General features: G+C 44.1%; 1 protein-coding gene across 10 annotated transcripts in view; it reads right to left on the bottom strand.

Moving 5' to 3' along the window:
• Positions 1 to 14,641, bottom strand: part of ATXN1 (ataxin 1) — a 240,389-nt gene that overhangs the window by 77,566 nt on the left and 148,182 nt on the right. For 9 of the 10 annotated variants that reach the window (XM_087763974.1, XM_087763964.1, XM_087763968.1 and 6 more), the window contains one exon: positions 11,583 to 11,706. The exons of the other annotated variant lie outside the window; for it this stretch is intronic. The gene's annotated coding sequence lies outside the window, so the exon portion shown is untranslated. The remainder of the gene's footprint in view (positions 1 to 11,582; positions 11,707 to 14,641) is intronic. 10 annotated transcript variants of the gene reach the window in all.

Raw genomic sequence — 14,641 nt, 5'->3', positions numbered from 1 at the left:
GACCAAGGGAAGAATGTTCCTATCATTATAAGTTGAATCTAAAAAAATCAGAAAATAAGAAGACAGGAATTATTGAATTTACTTTTTAATGCAAGAAATGGTACGAAAAAGCAGTATGAATTGCCGTTTTATTTCTCTAATTGCATATCCTCCTCCGTATCTCCTCCATTCTTATTGTTTTCAGGTAGAGATCAAGGATACAATTTCTCCCCTGCTCCACCATAAAACAGAAGGCAAGTAATGAGCCCAGCAAGACTTGACCTCTACCATCAGTCTCCTACCTGCTGTCAGCCTGTTCGACATCAGCAGGGTAGAAATGCCTCAGACTGGATACCACAAGCTCTCCCACACTGCTGCTATTACTAGTCTGAAGACTGATGGTCCACACAGATAATTACATTTGTAGTGACAAACACTGCTTGAGATCAAAGTTTTTGCAGTGTTTGTTTTGAGCTGCTGCATAGCTACCACTACAAGTTATTGCGTATTAATGCAATGTCAAAAAAAGTACCATGTGGTGACATCAGGACACAGTATTGCCCTCGTTTTGTGACTTTCTTCATCAAGGTATCAAATTCTCCTTTCTGGTACACCTCTGAACTACATTAAAATAAACAAAGTGAAAGGATGCTATCAGAGACGAAAGACTTTCAGGAACGCAGTGGTTTGATACATGGGGATGGCTCCCCAGATGGGTGCTCCTCTCACTCTGTCGCAAGCATGATCAGACCATCCTCTCTGATCAGGCAGGTAGGTTGGATGAGAGCCACGTGTAGCATCTTCAAGGGTCAAATACTGTTTAGATAAGGCACTGGTCTGACTAAGAGCCATGAAAAAGCCTCCTACAGTCTCCGTTCCAGTAAGACAGTTTACAGACAAACAATCATCAATCTGCAACTCCTTATCCCCCACACCATCTTCATCCAAACAAAAATGGAAAGACAAAAAAACCCACAGAACCAAAAAGAGATGCTTTAATATGACAAATCTTTTCTATACCTAATCACTTGGGTTTTCCAGCACAATACAGGCACCGAGACTGAACTCATGTGAGTGCAATTTCAGTTCCAGCTACACTGATACCACACCACCTTTGCACAACCACAATCAGGGAGTTTGCTTTGCTCTTTGCAACATTTTGAAGTCCTGAAGGAACGTTTAAAAAGAAATGCCTTCACTGAGCTTAAATGCATTATGCCATAAGCCTTAAAATACTAACAGTAACTCAATTGAGGACCATTTATCCTGCTTCCATTTTCTTTCCTGAAGAAGCAATCACCACTGCTTTACATGTTACCTTTAGCACTGGTCTCATCAGACAACAGCCTTTGTGTTGGCATGGTGGTTTCCCTCTTTGACCACGGATAAACACTGCTCCTTACTGCTTCCAGGCTCCAGCCCTAACATGCCAGGCAGCCTTAAGAGCGTGCGCAGGTCAACAAGCAGGCTCAGGGCTCAAATTTGTAACAGGAAAAAAAACCAGCTACTACAGGCCTATGGGGGCCACGGGGTGCCAATGCTGGGATTCGTCCCCTGCCACTAGCGGTCCAGTGCTCCTTCATCTGCCGCTCTCCACTTTCAATCCCAACGCAGTTGCTTCAGTGAACAAAGCTCTTCCCGCTCTTTCAAACCATTTTTATGCACTTAATGGGTGCAGATCTGGGAGCGAACTGGAAAATGCCAGTCCCAGTCTGACCAAGGAGCAACATTAAATCTGCAATTCTGATTGAGTTGTCCCATTAAGGTGTTCCTGGCAAGATCTTAGCGGGCAGCTTGAGTGAAACCAGTAACTGATATTAGTGATTCAAAACTGGTGAAATACCTGCATTGCAGTGAAAAATTATCTACATATTGCTTTGGCGTGTGGTTTATATAAAACAGACTTCCTCTAGAAAATGCGGAGCACAGCTCGGTCTGAATCTAGCCTGCCTTATACATGCTCTAGGAGCGCAGAGCCAGCACACATCCCTTCAAGAGAACAAAACACATCCTTCTAGTATTAGACACACTGAGCCAGTGTTTACACACTGATCTGCTAATAAGCAGACCCGGGAATTCCAGAACACGAGATTTATATTTATTGCTATTTTACATTACCATAGAACGTGCCAAGTTCGGGCACTTTAAATTATGAGGGCTGCTATCGCACGTTCTCTTATCAGTCTTTCACACAACTCCATTACTGAAGCATCCCGATAAGAATGTCTAAAATGTCTGCTATGTTTTAAAACAGCAAACTCTTCCATTTCGGTCAACAAAGCTCCTTCTGCTCTTTCAAAACACTTTCTACTCACTTAATGGCTGTGATCATACTGACTGTCTTGGAAACTGCTACTCCCAAAAATAATGCAGCACAGCTATTTATTCATGGTAGTGGCTTGACGTGATATTTTGAGGACTACCATTTCACAATATGGAATGAAACACGGACATCCATCTTTTGACAAGAGATCTAACTATGACACTCCAGGCTTCATACACAGAACATTAACGCACCTTTTAAATGAAGAAGAGCAGGAAGCTGTGCAACTAAAACAAACAACTTGCCAAAACCAGCATACACTTTTGCACTTGCTTTTACATTCCCAGGCTCACTAAGATCAATGTATATATAGATAGGCATGTGTGTATACATATGCATTCATTCTCAACCACATTCCTCAGGAAGGTGCCAGTCAGAGGAAGAACAGTCAGGAGTGTAAAAAGCCACTTCTACTATAATGAGCAAAAATAGTTTTATTTGTTGTCATTTTGGGGTTGTCGGGGGTTTTTTTATTGTTTCTTCTAAAACCTGTCTTCTGTAAGCTCAGTTCAAATGTCTTTAAAACAATATTTGATAGCAAACTTAGCTATATTGCAATAGCTACAGCTAGAACTGAATGTTAAAACACCAAATTATGAAAGTCATCTATCCCTGCACTCATTTCATTCTGCAAGAATCCCACTTGGGAAGGAAGAAGAAGGGAGAGGTGGAGTGGGGAATGCACAGCTAATTAGCAAGGTTTCACAATCTAATTCAACCTGCCAACCCATTTTTCTGCCAGTCCTGCACACGTAAATAGGATGAAAAGCAGAAAGTCCAAGTTCTTCATACCTTTATTCCTCAGTCCCACCATTTCTGATTGTCTGCCTGGGTACTTCTGTCCTCTCATCACCCCCCTCTCCCTTGGAGCTCCAGACCACCACCACCAGAACCAGGGAAGTCATTCAACATGCAACAAAATGAACAGGACAGAAGATACCTAGCAGCATGTATTTTTCTGAGAGCAAGGAGGCTACGGGCCGTTAGCTGTTCAAGATCTTCCCTGACACTTAGCACCTTTACTGCAGTCCCAGCAAGCCACCCAAGGCTGAGTGATTCTTGATAGCACATACAATAAAACGCCAGGAGATACCTGTGCTGCACAGCCACATGGCACAGACTCGTGGGCTTGTGCTGAGCGGGCTCAGACGTTGATAAGGCACACTGCAGGGCAAGGCTGTACAGACACACTTGTTTTACTCTCACCAGTGTCAAACAGCACCCTGCTCAGTCTAATTAGCATAATCAGGGAAGATGTAAGGGGAGAAGCAGGGCTAATTAGCCTGAGCAAAGCACCTTGTCAGCTTGGGAATCTCTGCACAGGGCTCGGATGCACAAATAGACGTACCCATCGTGACTGAGCCTTTCTTAGTCCCTGCAGTCAGCAGGTATTTCATTATGCCCAAGAACTACTTATTGCTGAAGCAACGTGTCTTGACATCTGAGAGCACAGTGGGGCAATTCCTCAGTTCTTAATGCTGCTTTTTTGGAGCAAAGAACTGCAGGGGTCTTACAGATCGATGTATGATGCTTTGTCCCATTGCATGTGCTTAGGCAGATAACTCAACAGTCTTCCTTTGCATAATCTTTTTTGAGAGAGGAGGATCCTATTATGTTTGTCATGTATTTGTTTTTTCTGTTTCCTTGTACAGCATTCTAGGTAGCTGAAGAGAAGAGGAGGAAGAACACGGTGCTAACAATAGTTTCACTACTTCACTGTACCTTCCCCATCTCAAAATACTCTCCAGATGGAAAGAGTTTATTTGTAAGTAGGCAAGCAGAAGGCTGACTGAAGAAAAGTGATAATTACATTAGAATAATAATAACAACAAGAAAACCCGGAGCTAATGAAGACTGCCTGCTTCATTTAATTTAAGAAGAGACTTCACCCTATAATGAAGACATATAAAGCTCTGCAGCTCACTCACCCTTTCTACAAATATCATCCAGAGCAGTAAGACTGCTCACTAAGCCAAACGCCTTCAGTTGAACTGGTTTGATTGGTCAATGATAACAAGAAGGAAGTGCTTGTACTTATATCTCCTTGATCAGGAGCCTGCAGGCTATCCCTCAGGTTGAATAAAGATAGTTATACAAACATTTTAATGGATCTAGTAAAAGTAAAAAAGAATCCCGGTAGTTCTCACTGTGGATCTAACAGACATGTCTTAACTCAGAAACGAGTTACGAGGACCTTCCTGCCTCAAACAGCAGCAGTACATGATGCAGACTGAATGACAAAGAGATATTATTTTGCCTTTTTCTCCGAAGCCGATTCTTTAACAAAGTTGTCTGCAGTGCATGGTTTTGCAAGAAAACAAACAAACAACACTCCTTTCAAAAAATGTAAAATAAATCCAAAACACTTTAACTGTGAACATGAAAAGCATTACCTCCTCCAGTGCTATTCCTGCTGCTCCACCCTGAATGTCAAACTCACTTTTACTTCACCAGAGGTTCACGTTACCTGATGTTTCTTTTTGTGAACTATTTGCATCAGAAATGCTAAATCAAGCTGTTGAGAAGAGAGGTTTTATCTGCCAGAGAGACAAACTCCTGGCAGCTGAAGGCTTAAAGCACAATTTGCCCGCTGCCTCCATTGTGGACACCTCTCCATTACAAGGAATCTCTGTAGCTCTGGTCACAAATGTCCACCCATCAAGGAAATCACATTTTGCCTAGCTTCTTTCAACTGGCACAGCTTTTGTAATGCTTTAGTAGGATTCACTGCAGTCCAAATGTTGGAAAACGAGACAAAGGGAATTTATAAATCACCACCCCAATTCTGACTGAGGGTTGCCTGGCACAGAAACCCATGAATAACCTTCCTCTCCTCATCTAATGCAACCCTCGCTCCCTAAACAGATTTCTTCTATTACTAGTGCAATAATTTGGTAATAACTTGAACTAGCGCAATAAACTTGATTTGCCATAGTGGGGAAGGTTTCTCTATTATTTGAAGAGCTGCCAGGAGAACCCATTAAAAATAAATAAAAGACTACAGCATGTCAGGTTTCCTTAGCCTGTCTCTAGTTCTGACAACCTCAACAGGGAAAGTATCTAAGAGCAATCCTGGCAACTTGCTGCTTTATCTCTTCTTCTTGACCTTTGTGCCATCAGGTGCCTCTGAAACTTTCATCAGTGTCTGCAGCTGGAAACACCGATGCTGATTACCAGAAACACAAAACTCACTGAGAAGGAACACTGATAGCATCAATACTGCCAGTTTCTTGAAGAGTATCTCATATTCCTTCCCAACATAAGCGTCCAGGGTCAACATGCCTGGCAGGCTGCAAACAAACCTGGAATAAATATGAATGAACAAGTGGTTCAGAATAGTATTCTGCTACAAAGGGCTCATGATCCCTTTTAACTAACCTACCAGTAGCAGCAGCCTTTCCTTTTGAATGCACACTCCAAACAGAAAACGGAAAAAACCCTCCCCTCTCAGAGAGCTGAATTTATATTCTCTTCCTGCTGCTGCCAGCAACATTATCAGCTTTGAGAGAAGCATCGGCAGGCTACTAGATACTGTTAGGGCCATCGTGGGCGCAGCAAACCAGCTCGCCAGTAACGCTCACTAACACAGCAGCATAACAAAGCAGCAGTGAAACAGGAGAGGCAGAAGAGCAGCAGAAGGAATATTCTAACAGGCATGGGACACCTGCGTTTTGGTCAGCTTCACCCCAGACACAACTTCAAATCCTAGAGCAGCTTTCATGCCATGCTGTCATCTGTGAAGGCTGGGCTTGGTTCCCACCGCTTCTTCTTGGTTTACACTGGAAGTCTCTTGGACCAAGGGGTGCTGCAAGCAAGGACCTGAAGTTTCTCCAGCCGACAGCACCAAGTTAAATACAAGAGCAACCATAAGCTACACTGTTGAACTACAGAAGCTTTTCCCTCATGGACCGTACTGCAACCACCCCGGTATTGTAATCTTTAACAAACGCATTCACCTGCCTTCCTTGCTTCATTTACTCGCTCCAATGCGCTAGTACTGCCTGGACTTCTCTAACGGCAAATCATGAAACAAAGCTGACAGCGAAAAGCTGGGGCAGCAGTTAAAGCGACTGCCAAAGAGAAATCTGTTTGCTCAGGCAAAAGCTGTTCTCAGTCCAAACATGGGAGTCATAATCTTACAGCCATTTGCTTGGAAGACAATGAAGGGAAGGCAGAACAGACTGGGAAACTACAGCTTGCCGCGGTAAGAGAAGAGAACAATCTTTGTGCCCAGATTTCTTTGCTCTGCAGGGTAAGTTTTACAAAGCTGACAACCGGTAGCAACATGTAGTGGCCCCAGGCATCATGCCTGCCTATCAAAGACTTGGATTTTAGCCCTGGAGAAATTACAACTTCTCAGTTCTCTGGAAGCTATATCGGCCGAGAAGAAAACAAGAGAATAATGAATGACCTGACTAAAGATTACTTTAATACATGGATTGCATCCTGCAAGCCATAAACTCAGGGGTGCGGGGAGACCTGGGGGAAGATGGGGAGGAGGAAGGCATCTTGTATTTGACAGGAATAGCATAGCCACAGATTACAAAAGGCAACCAACTGGGACTGCTATGACAGCAAAGTCATCTACTGGAGTACTAGGGGTTGGCACACCAAATGGAAAGTATGGATCCAGCTGATAAGCCCCAGAGACAAAGGAGTAGGAAGCTCAGCAGTCCAGGCTGGAAAAGACAGCAGGGAAGAGACAGGTTAGGAAGTTGTGAGTCGAGGAGCCAGCCTGCAGGTATGCAGAGAAGAATATAGGTAAATCCGGGGAAGCTGCACAGACGTGAATAAAAGGCGTTTGGCCCTGCATTGGTCCCTGTAGTGCTGGTAGCTTACGGCCTCATCGTCCTGCAGGACTCAAAGCCACCCTGGCCACCTCTCTGGTGGGTGGCAGGGGCAAGCAGACACAGCCCAGCTCTCACGCGCTGTCCATAGATGCCCATACACTGACTGTGCGGGGGATGCCCCACCGCTGAGACAGCTCAGCTGCTGCGTGCCGCCAAGGCAGGTTTGCCACCCAGGCACACTCAGGGGATGGCTGCTTCAGGGCCGGGAGAGGGGGTGAGCCGACCTGACGCCCAGAAACACCTACCACCGCTCGCTCGCTTCCGTGCAGACACAGTAGCTCTGCTCTATTTCTGCAACGTCCATTTTAATGCAACTTTCACCAGATAAAGTAAACTGCCAAACTGAACGCTGGGATTTACGGTCGGAGACTTTTTTTTGAAGCCCTGCAAGAGACCCAAACTGTTTCAGCTTCCTCTCTCAAATGTCAGCCTTGAGCCGTTCTTGTCTGGCCATCGGAAGCACGTGACGTGAAATAAAAGCCAGGAAATAAGACTTTCTGAATAAACATTTATTTGGTGAGAAATACTTCTGATTTTTGGCAGAGAAATGTCAGAAACCTGAAGCCCTATGTATAGCATGCCTACAGAGTGCAATTTCTATTTAAAGGGAAGCTGCAGCTGTCTGTAGCTCTTAATGAAGAATAATGCCTGGGAATAAATTACTGCCGTTTCTGAGAGACATTTCTCAAATGACAACAATTCTTCCCTTTTTCCCTCTCCCTATAAATACTGAGTGGCATGTACTGGGCAGTTGTTTGGAGGAACGGACACACGCAGCTCTCTCTTTTGTCGGTAGCCTGGTAATTTCCGTAGAAAACCATTAAGTGGTTTAGCATATGGATACCAAAGCGATTCAAAAGCAAACACATTCAGAAACATTAAGGCTGCATGTGCCAAAACTTCCCGTTGCTTTCCCAAGGTGTGCACAGATCATCACTTCTTGAACAGACACCGGGGCACCACTTCCAACCGTGTCACAAACCTGGCATTGAGGCTCAAGGCGTGGGAGACGGCTGCTCGCAGAACACCGCTGTAAGAAGCTCGCTAACATTCAATTTTCATCACTTGTGCGTGCCTCCTCTCCGAGGGGCTGTCGCAGCGGCAGCGCGGGCAGGCGGAGAAGGGGATGCTCTGGGGAGAGGGTGTGCCCGGGCCGCCGCCAGCCTGGCCAGGCGGCTCAGGAAGCGGCACTGACATCAGCTCCAGGAGCCGTCGCTCCCAGCCCTGCCGCAGGCCCAGGTGCCAGGAACAACAGCCAGCGGCCAGAGGAGGAGTACGGACAAGATAGGACCAGGGTGAAGGGAGCAAGGAGGGCCAAGGAGCGGAGAAAGGAGGCGGCAGTTCAAAAATGGGATGGAACCGGGGCTAAGCCTTGTGCAGCCCCAGTCCCCGAGATCCTCTCCAGCGCCACACTCAGCCCTTACAGTGGCAGGTTCCCACCGAAGCTGGGCACGGAAAGCCTGTAGGAGCAAGGAGCGGGGATGTTTACTATCCTGCCATCTGCAGTTTGCCCAAAATAACAGTTATAGATATGAGATCAACTGAAGACGTTTCAGTTATTGACACATACTGGATTTAGAGATTTATTTTCCATTTCCCACAAACTGCCAGAGGTTTTCGCATAAGCACAAAAAAAGAAAAGGAAAGTAATGCCTGTGAGTGAGGAATACGAAGAGTTTATTCATTGCTCCTGTCAGAATGTGTTTGTGCTTGTGCGGCTAGCACTCCAAAAAAGCTGCGGCATATGTTTTCAGGATGGAAAAAAAAACCTCAGGATGCCTAAATCCTATCAGAAAATTACAAAACCATATGCTGGAATTCACAAGGTACCCTCCTGTGAGAGCAAAGGAGCCTCACCTCGCTTCATTTTTACCCCTCACTAAGTGAAATAAACATTCCTCCTTAACAAATCCTCCTGACATCCCTTTTTCTCTCTGCAAAAGAGGAATATGGACTTGATTTTTACCAGCTCTGCTATTCCAGAAATGTGCTTCGTCCAAATGAGGAGAGCAGGAGAAAAGAAGCGAGAAATTTGTACTGTTTAGTAAACAGGCAGTTTCTAGGTGGATACAAGACACTGGTCCCAATTTATTGACCCCCTCCCTCCTCACACCCCCCTTCCTCTGAAATTTGCCTGGGTGGCAGGAGGAGGAGGAGGTGGAAGGGATGAGAACAGCTACCACTCGCAATGGGAAAGGTCTGATCGCTTTCCGCACATCTTAACATGACAACACCCTGCGAACACTCCAGGAAGAGTATTTTTCAGTAAAATCACTGTATGTTGGCTTTTCCTTTCAGCAGAAACACCATCCCTCCTCATCTCTGGTATCCCTGTCTCTCCAAGAGGATAAAGGAAAGAGGGGAGGAGAGCGGAGGAGCCTGGCTGACCCCCTCCTTCTTGTAAGCACTGTCCTCCAAGCAGAAGCCAGGCGACAACATACGCTCTCAAGGAACTTCTAAAGAGCTCTCCATCACCTATGAATGACTCCCCAAAAGAAACTAGTCCTGGATGCCAGGGTGAGAGTTGTTCTCAACAACACTTTCTTTCCATCTGTACCTGGTGAAAAGAGCACTGCTTTTTCTGCGCAAATACGGGCCTCACAAGTGTAATTCAGGGTTTTACCACCGCCATAGCAGACCGTGGGCTCATTCTAGTGGGCTCATTTTAAACCATTTAGGACAGGGCAGAATGTAATAATCATGCAGATAGCATCTTAGATACTCCATCCCCTGTAACGGCTGATGATTGCCTCCTTCTCTTGTGCAGTTTATCTGGCTGATCTGGCACACCACATACCTTAGAGGACCCAGGGAACGCTCTCCTCGGCATGAGGTGGTGCTGCTGTTGCAATCAGTGGAGGTGATTGCAACATCTTGAACAAACATCTCCTGTTATCCCAACAGCTTTGCATGCTAGGACAGTTTTTATTATTATTATTATTATTATTATTATTATTATTATTATTATTATTATTATTGGCTGCCCTCCTCTGCTCTAGGAAGTCAGCGTACAAAGTAAGCCCTTGTGGTTTCAAAGAAGTCTTTCAAAGTGTGGGAATAAGCTGATATGGCCACGTCTGCTTGGATACATAGACAGTGAGAAGCTCCAGGTCTCAGAGGCCCCTTATTCATCTTAATGAGTTACTAACTTGGCAGCTTAGTGGTACTAGTAACTAACAACGCGAAAAGCCAGCTTTGTTAACTATTCCACTGTAGATCAAAGCATGCAGGAAAGGGGAGAGATGATGAAGATTTTTCAGTGTCTTCTCTAACATTTATTTTGCAAGTGGCTCTTGGGAAAGCAGCACTGCTTAGACTCTGTCTCCATCTCCTTCCCAAAGCCTGAACCCAAAGGGAAAAGCAGAGCAAAGGAGGGCATCCAACTGTCAAGGAGCTAGAAGGCAAGCCCAGCAGTCATAAAATATATCTATATTCACTAAATTTATGGGAAATGCAAAAACTAATTTGCTCAAACTGGAAGAATCTGCAGCTATTTTGTCACTAACATCCTGAAGGACTACTGCATACTTTGGGCATAAGGATTTAAATACTAACTTACCTAATTTTGAAATTCCCAAGGTTCCTTCTTGAGACAAAAATAAGGATTATTCTCAAACCTGGCAGGCAGAGAATTCTTGTTTTCCTCTGTTTGTGAGGATGTTTGTGTTTGATCTGCACATTTGCCTATTTCAACTGAGAAAAGCAGTGGACTTCATGAGAAAAGCAATGAACATAAAAATATTTATGCCTTCTCTTTAGCCACCCCTAATGGGAACAGTTTCTTTTATTACATGCCGCAGCTGGATCATGGTCTTAGTTATGTGACTGTTTCCCTCTGAAAGGTGTGCTACTCCAATACCCATGAACACACACCTTTGAGAGGAGCATTTGTATTGAAAATACTCAAACTAATATAACAAACTGATCAAAGCAATGGGAGTTTGGAATACCAGGCGCAAATAACCGCATTTGCATTCCTCTAATTTGAAAGTGGCCAAATAATTTCAACCATTGTATGAGCATGTATAAAACTCCTAAATCTGACCTGTAGATTGCTGAACTGTTATCCATAATATTTTTCATTCTTCTTAGGCTACACAGTCACAAGGCCTTCAAATGCAGGCTTACATATTTAACTAGAAAGCGATAGTAATGTGTTAAGTAACTGTAACAGTCCAAGGAAAAGAAACCCAGAATCTGTCCTGAGATAACACTATTATGCTCTTGAAGACAATAAAATAAAGAAAAAAGAGAGAAGGAGAGAAATTCAAGTCTGGCTTTGCAGCCCAACCCAAACACATCTGCCTTTGGTTTCAGCAGAGCGAAAAGATGCTCAGTACATCACAGGGATGGGAGCAAACACCACAGTGCAGATACCACCCCCCAAAAGACACAATTGCAAGTACGCGTTATTGCTGCTAGGAACTCACAACATTCACTATGTTCTTCTCCAGGGAATTCTGGATTATGCTTTAGCATGAAGATTTTTCAGAAGCTGCTGGATTGCTCACGGGTCCTCACTGGCTTTCCTCTTTCAAATAAAGTAAGATAGAGCTGCAAAAGAAAAGAAAAAAAAAAAAGTAAGAAAGAAAAGAAAGGAATAAAAAGAGGAAAATCCATACAGCTGTTTAGCAAATGAACAATTGATTCCTACATCTCCTTGAAGCAAATGCATTTTTAATGAGCTCGCATGATGGAGATTCCAATAGAGAGTAAGTGTACGTCAAACACTGATCTAGGATAGGAAGAGTCATTTGCTCTGTCCTTCTTATTACCAACAATTAAAACCCAGTTCAGAGTTGCTGAGGCAAATACATAATTAAAATAGTTCTCGGATACTTCTGTTGCCATAACAAAAGGAAGAAGAAACTACTTGGGGTTCTTGTTTTGAAAAGTGCCTGCAAAGAAAACCCATGGTGTGTAGAGAGATCCGCACAGGAAGATTTTTGTTCTCAATGAAGCCCTCTAAGGGGACACAAACACCTATCTATTTCTGTGGTTATCTGTAAAATTGCAACAGAGGAGTACTGAAACCAAAAATACACACACACACACTTGCTATTCCTCAGTAGGAAGTATTTTTCACATCTGAGATTTTTAATATCATGCGGTTCTTCCATACTTGTTTTTTGACAGAATTTCTTTGTGGACCAACTCTTAATTTTTTTGACCTATTGTGCAAGGTATCAGACTATCCTCAGCCTTTCTACTGGGGTCTGGGAAAACTGCTGTGCTATATTTTTATGTGAACTTCACACAGAATACTTAAAATAGAGTGTGCATTTCCACAGGGCCCAAATTGAACATTTTTTCCTTCAGCCAGGTTCCCATGGTCTACCTGTGCTTCCTGAATTCTTGGTTTCACTTTGTGCCACAAACCTTTCCTATCTCCTTGACATAAGGTTCCTCAAATATTTCACACGTAATTTCAGGATTCATGCACACAAATTTCCATCCTATCCGTGCTATGGTGGAATCCATGTCCCCGAACTGAGAACATGTACAGGACAAAAGTCTACACCTTTACTTTCAGCGGGGGAAACTAAGCAATCTAGAAAATGATTAATTTGACCTATCTTAAGCATCTGCTTCAGGACAGAATGAATCACTCTCCAGAAAGGTCTGCTTCTCTCCCTCCATATAGTGAGTCTAGACACTGAGCTCAGATGGCTACAGACAAATGCAGATGAATCTCACCCTACATGAAGGCAGGAAACAAGTCAGACAGACGGACAAGAGCAGTTCACGGGTGAAGAGCAGAGGGAAGGCAATGCAATGATAGTAGACAGAGGAAACTACTGAAAAAAGTTTACAGCCCTGAGACAGTCTGTTTTAGTCGAACATACAAAACAACAACTACAAAACCCTCCAAAACCCAAACCAGTATTTGCCCAGCTGATCCAGCTTTGGTGTAAGACAACTACTGGATTTACTGGCTGAGGCTAAGCCTTCACAGACCAGTGTCCGTGAACGTTTGCCGTCTCCTCCAGCTGGCTGGGACTCTCCATGGCGCACTGGCAATGACGATGATGATCAGCCTCAGTTACATGCATCTCTGTCCTCTCCGCGATGGATCACAGCATTGCAAGATACCTGTTATAAAAGCTTCCCCAGCTTAAGAAACTCAGCTGGAAGTACAGCTCCTGTGTGACACAGGCACTGCAACCTCGAGATCCTTCAGATACCCAGGCCCTGTCTAAACTTCCAGGACTTTGGTCAACAGCTTGTCTCCTCTACTAAAATGGGACTCTGCTGCTTATCTGACAGAGAAGCATACCCTCAGACATTATCCAACAAGCTTTTTAACTTTAGAAAGCAGACCAAAAGGAGAAACACCCCAAATCGTACTTAAGTCAACCCTCAACATTTTGTTTAACCCAAACCAATTTATTTTCAAGATGTTTATTTCTTTAAATTAGGTGAAACTCAAGACTGAAAAAAATATTTTGTTTCTAGATGTTAAAATGAAACATTTTGGCATTTTCAAAATTACCACTGCTGTTTTTTTCCAATAATTTGGCAATCCAAAAACCGCCCAAAGAAATTCCACTTGTAATCTTCATGGCTTCCCCCCAAAATTCACCCAACACTTTTCTCTTGTCATTCAACACTTGGGGGAACCTGAAAATGTACTCCAAAAGACTACAACAAAATACTTAACGTTTCTGCCAAAATTAGATGGCTTCCAAGTTATTTTTAGTAAGAGCAGGGAAGTTTACTCCATGCGCACCTTGTCTCCCGTACCAGATTTTGCAGCTCCTGCTTGCACGGACTCTTCTGAGCCTCCCTGGAGAGTCAGCTGCATGTAACATTGGGCTGAAACCCACTGCACTCAAAGTCTTTCCGCTAACTTCAACAGGCGGGATTAGGATTTTGATTCCATTCAAGTTAAACAAGGCTCCGACTGCCTACACCAGGGCTCCGATCACTGAAACAGGAGCAAGCATTGCGTGCTAACCATGCAGTTATCTCACTCTCGGTCTGGAATTTGTCTTGCAGACACACGCCAGCATGTGGACACAGGAACAAGTCACAGGCAGCGTCTGTGCAATACAGTGCAGTGGTCCTCTGTGGCAGCTATCCTTGTCACTGCATTCTTATCTCACGGGAAAGATGACATGAAGCAAGGTAGCCTAGCCCTCGGGGAAAAAATGGTGAGAGACCTTGTATTTATTACAGGGCGCCTTTGCACCACGCACACAGCCAGTTATTATGGAGCGGATGATGTGCTGTAAATTCACAAGCTAGTTTAATCTGCTACAACTTGCTCACTTGACCTTACCCATAGGCACTTCCTTCTGTGCGGGGCAAGGCACGTCTGCCTGCAAATGTTCCCAGACATTTTTATGCTTAAGATTTAAAGACAGCATGGCACAAACTTCAGGACACACAGGGAGATACCCTGCTTCTTGAAGCACAATCCTCACCCGAAGAGCAGAGCACTCATTCCCTAATTGGGACGATCTTTTTGCTATGCAGATCTGATGGG

This window comes from Nipponia nippon, unplaced genomic scaffold (assembly GCF_047370975.1).
Source record: "Nipponia nippon isolate SJK-2023a ecotype South Korea unplaced genomic scaffold, ASM4737097v1 scaffold_1, whole genome shotgun sequence".
Taxonomy (NCBI): domain Eukaryota; kingdom Metazoa; phylum Chordata; class Aves; order Pelecaniformes; family Threskiornithidae; genus Nipponia; species Nipponia nippon.
The sequence above is the reverse complement of the archived record's forward strand: the minus strand, read 5'-3'. Positions and strand labels throughout refer to the sequence as shown.